This window comes from Panulirus ornatus, chromosome 15, assembly GCF_036320965.1.
Source record: "Panulirus ornatus isolate Po-2019 chromosome 15, ASM3632096v1, whole genome shotgun sequence".
Taxonomy (NCBI): domain Eukaryota; kingdom Metazoa; phylum Arthropoda; class Malacostraca; order Decapoda; family Palinuridae; genus Panulirus; species Panulirus ornatus.
Window position 1 is genome coordinate 915,895 of NC_092238.1, and position 10,993 is coordinate 926,887.

The 10,993-nt window shown below is 44.0% G+C and overlaps 1 long non-coding RNA gene across 1 annotated transcript; it reads left to right on the forward strand.

The window, feature by feature from the left end:
• The first annotated feature begins 594 nt into the window (after positions 1–594).
• Positions 595–10,492, forward strand: LOC139753584 (uncharacterized). The gene is made up of 3 exons (XR_011713728.1): positions 595–627; positions 7,886–8,030; positions 10,253–10,492. It is a non-coding gene; the product is annotated as an uncharacterized lncRNA (long non-coding RNA).
• Positions 10,493–10,993: the final 501 nt, after the last annotated feature.

Consider the following 10,993-nt stretch of genomic DNA (forward strand, 5'->3'; position numbering starts at 1 on the left):
GAAGAATTAGGTTCAGTATGGTGTCTTGGATAGATTAGTTCTAGTACTATGTAGCACAACGCTTCACTGTTACTAATTAATGACGAGACTTTATTAATACAGACACTGACCACTAAATATAAAGTTAAACCTGGCAATACTGAGACACTGGCGCCCCCAGCTGTGGGTGATAGATACGTCCTGGTGCTCACTGTCAGCAGGTGGCAGACAGTAGTCGTCCAGGGAAGGTTGTAGACAGCAACCGTCCAGGTAAGGCTGTAGACAGCAGCCGTCCAGGGAAGGTTGTAGACAGCAGCCGTCCAGGGAAGGTTGTAGACAGCAGCCGTCCAGGGAAGGTTGTAGACAGCAGCCGTCCAGGGAAGGTTGTAGACAGTAGCCGTCCAGGTAAGGTTGTAGACAGCAGCCGTCCAGGGAAGGTTGTAGACAGCAGCCGTCCAGGTAAGGTTGTAGACAGCAACCGTCAAGGGAAGGTTGTAGACAGCAGCCGTCCAGGGAAGGTTGTAGACAGCAGCCGTCCAGGGAAGGTTGTAGACAGCAGCCGTCCAGGGAAGGTTGTAGACAGCAACCGTCAAGGGAAGGTTGTAGACAGCAGCCGTCCAGGGAAGGTTGTAGACAGCAGCCGTCCAGGTAAGGTTATATTCAGACACACACGTCACCCATGAATCCCTCTACACAAACAAGAGAAATATATGAAGTAACTGTGCAGCCATCCAGCAGTTGTTCATGTGTCCACAGGAAAGTACACATGATACCTTATGTCAAGTACGTGTAGATCATGATGTAATGGAAGTCTTTACCGAAGATAAATTTATGTTTGGATAGACGTTACTGTACAGTACGTCCACGTCTGAGCCTCATGATATCATGAGCAGTTGCTAACCTTTCATGATCAACTTTCCTCACGAGAAATATATACGACCCTCGAGCACGACGATACGACCCTCGAGCACGACGATACGACCCTCGAGCACGACGGTCAGATTCTTGGGTATGATGGTCTGGCCTTTGGCCTGACCTTAAAGGCCAGGACATGGAACAAGAGTATTGTCGTACCGTCGTGTCCACAGGTCGTACCGTCGTGTCCACAGGTCGTACCGACGTGCTCAGAAGATAACATGGTATCACTACATGGTATCCCTGGTGTGTTCTGCTCTCCACGTGTCCACTAGTACACATCTGGTTCAGTTCAAGGTATTACCCGTGTCAGCCACCTCCTGATATGAACAATGCTCTCCCCAGTGTTGACACATTCCCTACGACAATGGTGGAAGTGTTTGATGGATCTTGACCCAAAACAACGCAACCTTATTCATTGTTATACTCTCAAGTGTCAACAAACGCACAAGTTACCGATGTTAGCGAACAAAAAATGTGTCTGGCGAACGACTGACACGACAAACGACCGTCCTGGCGACCCAAAAGACACGAAACGCCTGAGGTCAAGCATAATGACCTGTTTTCTGACCACCATCAGGTTTGCCATCTTGACTAATAGGCATATATTTCACAGTCACTGCTTTAATGACTACATCCTCTCTCTCTCATCTTCTTATTATTACTACCAATTTTTCACAATTCACAATTACCACAAAAAATTCATAATTCTTCTTGTGCATAGCACAATATTCTTCCTGATCCAATATTCTTCCTACTTGTCTGGAGATGGTCAACAACACAACAAATATGGATCTCCTACAGGAGGAAATATCCTCAAGACCCTCGCCTTCCTACTTACTAAGGTGTGGGATGTAAGTATGCACTTACCTTGGTGTAGGATGTACTTACCAGTGTTCGAGGACTTACCGACTATAGGATTTGCTGGTAAACCACGTCTCTTACCAGTTGTAGTAACTACTTACAACTGATGTTATCATCACTGTCCTCAGTGTTCTCATCAGTGTTGCACAACACCAACAGAGAGACAAGTGCATTATCAAGTATAAGCAACGGGGACATTCCTGTTAGCTACCTTGATCAACAGGGAGCTTAAGGCTACTCCAGGGGTCTAAAATATACCAGGGGGGGCAAAACTACACCAGGGGTCCGGCATGATATACTAAGGGGGCTAAGAATACACCTGGGGGCTGTAATAGTGCACCAGGGGGTCAAGGCTACAGCAGGGGTCTGGGGTGATGTGGGAGGGAGGCAAGATTACATCTGGGGTCCGTAACGACATACCAAGGGGTTAAGAAAACACCAAGGGTCTGGGACGACCTACCAGGTGGCCAAGACTACAGCAGGGGTCTGGAATGTACCATAATAATACAACGACCACACAGCAGGCTTGGAACTACACCAGCGAGCCTCAAACAACGATCCTGAATTCGACGTCGAGAATAATCAGACGATACAGGCAAGATTAATAGGCCTACTAGAACAGTGAGCTGGACATTAACATAATTATTGGACAATAATGAACCTAGCCAGCCTTAGAGAAGAGGAACGGGCTTCAGGCGAGACCAGCGGGCGTTAGAGAAGACCAGTGGGTCTTAGAGGAGACCGAAAGGTCTTTGATGACACCAGCAGACCTTAGAATACATTAGGTAGCTGAAGACTACACCAGGGAACCATTAGCCACAGCAAGGACCAGACGATCACATGAACTGTTCTGGGAACCCTCTTACAACACTGTGTATCCCGCAGCTAAACGCCTTACCTCGTTATGCCACCTGTGATTAAGCCTCTACCTCCCTGTGTGGCTTAGGTCATACTAGAAAGACTGTGACGAACGTACAATATGATGGAGCCTCTACCACCATTAACAAGGATCATCGAGGCTTCCAGTAAGTGACCATGGAAGTGTAGGAGCGGCATCTGTCCTGGACGAACCGACAGAGCGACCACATCAACGTATACCCACTGGCCAGCTTCTCTATGTTCATTAGTCGTCATATTTCAATACACCATCAGTTGACCAACACTATTCATGTCACTGTCAATCATCATGTCTCTAACACTATCTACCCAGGTTCTTGTACCTCAGGAATAATGACATTCATATCCTGGAACTTCTCCTTAACCACACACAAGACAGAAACGTTAAGTATCTTACTTACAAGCCAGGAGGACGTAGCACTGCCAACCTTACCTGGAAAATCAGAGTTTATTGTTACTAGAATAATAAAACACAGAACACAGGTAGTGAAACATAGAACACAGGTAGTGGAAGTTACAACACAGATAATGGAAGACAGAACATAGAGAGTAAAACATAAAACACAGACTGAAACTCTTCTGGAGAAGATATTCCCACCATGATCTGTGTATATAAGCAGATGGATAGATTGATCATGCCTGGGGTGGGAGAGTAAGACTACTACCAGCGTGTCTCCCGCTCCTCGTAAACAGCGACGAAGAGAAGCGAGGGAGGGAAGGGGTCGCCAATCCTACCACCTCAAACTAACGCTTCCTATACGCACGAACACACGAACAGGCCAAGCGAAGATTTCAACACAAAGGCTCAGGCCCTGACGCTGTCACGCTAAGATGGGAGGAACCGAGGAGGTGGAGGAAGTATTTAATGAGAGAGAGAGAGAGAGAGAGAGAGAGAGAGAGAGAGAGAGAGAGAGAGAGAGAGAGAGAGAGAGAGAGAGAGAGATCGCATCCTGGACAAGAGCATGTTGACCAGAGTGTAGGATACAGACAACAGAAAGACACGTGACGTCCGGTACCTGTCTCATGTTGATCCATCTTGAACAACAGTTAATCAACAAATACAGTCACACAGTGACGTCACAGAATCTGACCCACAGGTGGATGATGATGAGTCACTGGGTAAACCACGAGCCTCACTCACTGCTGACACAGCAACTGTCTTCCACACAATATTAAGACCTAATCCATCATTCATTAAGATGGGTCTTGATCACAATGGATGTCTTCTACAGCCGTTCTAAATGGATAAGAACGATAGAATATCATTCCACATCGTTAATATTTCCATAAAGAGATAATCATGGCATTAATTGGATTAAAGATTATATATACAAGGAGCGCACAGGTCTGGACATCTGTCACACTGTGTCACCATCAATCCGTTTGATTACTGCACCAAGCAGTGACACATCCAGATAACGTACCTATAACTCAATATACAGTCAACATAGTTCATCAGCCTCCATTGGTAGGAACCTGTTGGTAATTCCACCCTTTCAGACCCTGAATAGCCTGATTATTATAATCTCGAGGCGGCTCACTCAATGTAATTCCCGAGAGTCGTAAACAACGTGATTATGTTGGAGGGACGAGGCCGGGAAGGTGTGTGAGGCAGTAGTGGGTCAGCGACCGTCTTGTGAGACGGCCACACGCTTCATCTTGGGGTTACATGGGGTTGAAACCCACAAGTGAACCTCATTCCCCCTCCGGCAGTGAGATGGAAAAATGAGCGACGTAAATATGAGTCTGTATGGGGGAAGCGACGCTCGGACGAGTCTGTGAAGGTAGCGACGTACAGACGACGGTGGTGGCTCACAGAGTCTGTGACGTACGTCATTCACAGTACAGGTCCTGAGTGGCTCTTGTCCTGAGAGAGTTCCGTAGGTCCCAGCGCTGGGTCAGGAGGTACAAGCCACTCCTAATGAGTCCTACTTCAGTTATACGTCAGTTATAAGTAATCTTCGGTGAGTCAGTCAGTGTAAATCACTGGACAAAAAAGCATACATTGTCGTCCAGGACATTCACCTCCTTAAAGGAGAGTACCTTTCCCAGCTCCTGAAGTGGAGCAGCTGCCAAGCCTCCAGAGCCTCATGGAAGGTTCCTAGGATTATTCTTGCTGTAATTATCATTAAAGTTGATTGTTGTTAAGGGATTCAATCGGATATTTTTTTTTCATATTTTACTTTTGATTATTCTTTATGTAAGTGACCGTCATCACAAGGAGACTCAAGTTATCATGTTTCTAGCTATACGTCTGAGGATGTGTAATTATCTAATCAAAAGTCATAATTAAGTAGACGAGAGAAATTCTTCTTCCAAGCCAGCAGGGCCTGAGTCTGCAGGTGGTGGGGGTCACCGCCCAGTAAAACGTCTCAAAATGCCAAGTTTCTCAACTGACAGCTACATTGTGGGTTGACTATGTTAGGGTGCGAGATGACAGCTCCACTATCCAGTATGACGGTCATGCCTTACTCGTGAACTTTATGGTCTCTGAACATAAAAGAATAATGTAAGGAGGATTCGTACCACGATATCCATAAAAGTTTTCTTCTTACTTTCAACTGCGTCTTAGTTTGCCATATTGTCCCGAACTGCTCGAGGAAAGAGGAACATCAAGTGTAAGAAAAATTTCTTCGTCTTGTTTTCCAATGTTTGCTGCAGCAGCAGAGGTGACAGTGTAGTGAAGGTCATACAGAAGGTGCCAGAGTTAACTGAACCTTAGCGTGAAGGACGTACCTCTGGGGCAATCTTGCGTCTCCTGTGTCATGGATGTGATAAACAATATCAGATGAGTCGACAGAACAAATCATGTTACCAGATTTATACAACTAAAATGTATACAACTGAGAGAGAGAGAGAGAGAGAGAGAGAGAGAGAGAGAGAGAGAGAGAGAGAGAGAGAGAGAGAGAGAGAGAGAAAGAGAGAGAGAGAGAGAGAGAGAGAGAGAGATCAGACAATCGATAATCAAGGCGAATGGAAAAAAGAAATATCTATTTCATGATATACTGATGACTGAGCCCTCCATCAAGCGCCGCCTCCTTACATTCTTCAAGTTTTAAGACCAGTCCCTCCAGACACCAGCCCCAGGAACCTTACAACACACCCCTCACGAATTCCCTCATCTGTGTAGCTCATCCTCCCTCCAGTCATCAGCCAAGAATGATATACGCGCGTACCTTTACCTCCAGCCACCTGGGCCCACTACACACCTACCAGGCCACGCTGGCCACAGGAACCTCGTAGCTGTGCTGATCTGAAGGGGCAACATCTGTAACTCATTTGCATAGAAACTATTGTGCTTCAACAGTGTTGTGCGGCCTGTCGCCAGGCTCGGTGAGGCAGAGATGGCTGAGGCTTGGCCAACACCTTCACTACTGCTGGAGGAGAACCTTCCTGCAGAGGTCGTATGGAACTTTCATGACAGCCTACTCCTCCTCCTCCTCCAGCAGTAAGGCTACAGATGATTGACTCGTACTTTATATGGGTTTATATATCTTTGTTATGCTTTTGTTCAAAATCATACACATAAAGTTAGGATAAAAAACACGTATGGAAACGTACACACACACACACACACACACAAACACACACACACACACACACACACACACACACACACACACACACAAGACAACTGCAGGGAATTATGATATCTGGTCAAAGAATACTTTATGATATCATAAGAGAAATATCATCGTCATACTTTACCACCTGACCAAAACGGGCCACCAGATATACAAGATAACGGAAATCATTTACTACGTACATACTTCATGATGACATCACAATCCACGTGATTTACTTACTATCACTGTCCTCCCAGCCAGCCCTGCCTGGACAGACCTGAAGGCCTGGGTCATGTACCTACACACACGACATACACTGTTGTGGACTAGTGTGTGACGGGACACAGGAGGAACAACACGACCACCACAGGAACACTTCTGATATTCTGACTTAATCATTGTGACCACGTCTACAGTGATTACCACAGCTTATCAAAATTTCCTCCACAAACGAAGGAGTCAGTGAACATCTCCACAAACCAAATGGTCACTGAAATTATCCTCAACAAACAATATATTCTCAACTTCATCCGTAAAACAGCATCACAAAGGGAGAATAAGATAATGAAGTGCGTAAATCATGAGGGCTGTATTATCATTTACACCCATGATTTACAGGATAAAATCAAGTGTCTTGGAACCATAAGAAGACCCAGGCCATGAAAGTATCAGGTACAATCACCTGGTGAGGTCAGGTCAGGTTAGGTCACGAGAAGCGAAACGCAGTTATTCCCAAGACAGAGCCACGCCCTCCACCAGCCTTTCCAACAGTCTTTCCACCAATGAAAGGAGGCGACCTACACTGGGCCCCTCCCTGCCGCACATGACCTGATCCGCTGTAGTATACACTGTTGACCTTCCTGTCACAATACAGCTTTCTTAACATACAAGGATTGGAGGGTTACTGACCCCAGCATATGACCAGGAGCAGTATGTCTCCCTACCATACAAATAACGCATCTATGATGATATACACTGCTATCCAGTACGTCCATTAACATTCATCATACAACGAAGACAGAAACCATTGTTAACCCTACACGAGAAGATGATGAAAGACGTGATATGTGCTGAGATCTGCAAGTATCACTAGGAACAGCTACCACCGTATGTGTGTCTCTATATCTGAATCACTACCATTGGTTCTGGTCACACTACATTCTACTGCATCATTAACCTAGATTGAGCACGACAGTACGACCTTTGGGCAAGACGGTAGCGCCCTTGGGTATGATGTCTTGGCCTTTGATCTGACCCTTTAAGGGCCAGGCAAGAATAAGTAAGGCTTGCACCGTCATGCTCAAGGGTTAATACACCAACGCTTACCATCGTCTTCTTACTAACCATAACCAAGAAAATAGCTTTTTAAAACTCTCATCACACGCGTACCAGGTATTCCTCTACGGCCACAGAACCATTTTATTAGCAAAAAATGTAAGTGGCAAGCTTGTAAAGTCCTTTATGACCAATCAAAGACCGTAAACAGCCAGTGTAAATGAATTGTCGATCCAAAAGTGTCTTTTAAGTATCAACAAAGTTATAATTTACAGCAATGGAAGACACTTATGCTAAAATAAACATTATTCCACCAACGTTTCAGCTACTGAATGTATACAGTCCACAAATTATCGCTCTTTTATCACCTGTTTATGTCTCTTGTTCAGTGAAGATGATGTTGCCGGAGGAGAGCTTCCCAGGAGAACGTACTGAAGCCGTTCCTCGCGATCTGAAGGTCTTGCACAGAACGATGTTCTTCACACGTTCGCACGAAGCAAGAGATGAAGGAGGCGACGCTGAACAACGGCAGAGGTAAACAAAAATTAAAAGACGCATTCAGTCGAAATTTGGCCACCTCTTAACAGAGTTCCGTTGTGCAACAGGAAACCCACTACTGTTGCTGTAATGCGATGAATTATAGGAAGGTCTTACATAAAAGTTGCCTTATCCATAATAGACCTAGTAATTATCTATTATAGACTTGGTAATTATTCATTATAGACCTAGTAATTATCTATTATAGACTTGGTGATTATTCATTATAGACCTAGTAATTATCCACTGACAAGTTACAAATATCTATCAGCCATGTTCCGGAAGATTATCTTTATTATCCACATAACAGAGAACTAACCAATCCACAGCTTCAGTATATATCAAATATCCGTTACAATATTCAGGAGATCCAAATATCCATTCATTCTAAGGACTGGGTCATTCTTCACCATCTACCTACGAGTTATATTATAATCTGCTGATTATCCACAACCTGGACACAAATGTTTGAATTATCCAAGATCTTTCTTTCCTTTCGTACTTGATCACCGTTTCCACGTTAGCAAGGTAGCGCCAGGAACAGACGAAGAAAGGCCGCATTCGCTCACATCCATGCTCTAGTTGTCATGCGTACTGCACCGGAACCAATGTTCCTAATACATAATCAGGACCTACACAAGTTTCTAAGTTCTATATAATATTCCACTTAATCCCAGCTGGGTAACTATTCCCAAACCGATCCATAACCCGCCTCAGAAACAGTAAATACAGGTCACATTACTGACAGTGAGGCATAGTGTAACATGAATAATAAAGTGAATCTTGGAAGAAAATCTTTAACTTCATTTCGTAGTCGACCCAATGTTTACCTGGTGTGTACGTACATGTGATTCTCCTTCCTCCTGTGAACCCAGGTTCAGGACCTCCCTGAGGTGAGCGGGAACGTGGTCTCACACACACACATCCTGGCAGACGCCAAGGTTTTCAAGAGAGACAGAGTCTCCTCCCTCCCCACGCCACCTCACCAACCATGTTATAACCTGCACGGCAGACATCTCCCCTTCCTCAGCAGGGAACATCATTGCTGACGTCTTTTACCCAGACGAGGCCACAGACTAACAGTTACCAGTGGTAGTACACTGAGCCAGCCTCATCAGACCCGGTTCAACCCTCAACCCCAGCCCAGCCTCCTGACCTAACCCACATCCTAACCTCACTGTCTGCTGCACCTAAGACGATCAGACCCTGTTTACAAGGGTCGTTTTACAGCTTCCTAATGATCTACGTGTTTACACTAGACTTGATCAGCACAGTACATTCTGTGTCATCAAAAATTTGAAATATTAATAACCAAATAATTAGTTCAGATAAGAAAATAAACGTGAAATCTAACACAATTATAAGAAGACGCAAGTAGTTTCAACATCTTGGTCTTAAAATGGATTGTTTAAAGCCTTCATGATTTTCCAAAGCCTTGGTTTAATATAGCAAGACTTGGTATGCTGTATAAAACCTTTGTGTATTTTTAAAACTTTGGTTTATTGTTAAAGTTTTGGTGCATCGCTCAAAGTCTCAGTGCATTGTTCAGAGTCATGGTTTATTGTTTAAAGACTTGTTTATTCTTAAACAACCTTGTTATATTGTTTACAGTCTTGGTGTACTGTAAAATCCTTAATGTATTGTTTACAGTCTTAGCGTATTGTTTAACACGACAAAAACGTAAAAGAAATTAAATAACCATGAAACAATGATGCATCACAGTTTTCAAATCTTAAAAAAATGATACAGAATTCAAACATGGAAGTTCTAACACAAAAGTGATAAAGATAACCGAAATCAATTCACGAATAAATTAATCGAAGAAATACTTGCAACTTCATTCATGAAACTACACGTTCACATAACTTCCCTGGACAATAAACAAACTTCTCCCAACAACAGAACGATAATCATCCATATACATAACAGAACGATAATCATACATATACATAACAGAATGATAATCATCCATATACATAACAGAACGATAATCATCCATATACATAACAGAACGATAATCATACATATACATAACAGAATGATAATCATCCATATACATAACAGAATGATAATCATACATATACATAACAGAACGTTAATCATCCATATACATAATTCAAATAACTGATGTCGTTGACTACTTTCAGTTATGTGACAACTGATATATGTCCGGGAAATATAATCTATCCATCTTATATTTATCTTCTCATATTCACAAGCACAAGCGTTTGGTAAGTTCGGCACAACGATCTATCAAAGCCGCCAGCGGACGGACGGCAGAGCAATTCCTCTCTGCCACTCTGCTCCAGACGACCAGCCAACTGTGTCTTGGGAACACGCCCCGGCTCTCCATGATCCACACACACACACACACACACACACACTATTTATAAACAACAAACCAATAACGATAAATGCAAGACAAAGGTTCCGTTCATATAAATATAATACAATAAAGACCAACAAGATATTCCTGGCACGCTTTTTCTTTTACAGACAATTGCTTTTACCGCCTCAGCGAGGTAGCGTCAGGAACAAACGTACAATGGCCTCATTTGCACACATCCATTCTCTGGCTGTCTTGTTTAACGCACTAGCCACAGCCTATCAACCAAGACCAACGGACGAAGTATTCCATGGTCTACCTGGGCAACGTCACACAAGATATTCTTTATATTGTACGAGACAAATGCCTCTTGTACGCCTAGCTAGTCCCACTGCCTCACCTGGATCCATCTGTCACCCTACTATGTCGACGTAGTGTGCACAGTGTGCTGGCCTCCACCTACCCCTGGTATGTGCCCATCATCCACACTATCACGAGAACGTTCTCTCTCTGTCAGCTCGTACAAGTGTTGTGTTCTGAGATTAAACTCACAGCGTCACATGATGACTCAAGGTGGGGCGTTGTGATGCTCGTGTCTTTCCTTACACAGCTAAATCTTGGATCTGTGTACCTT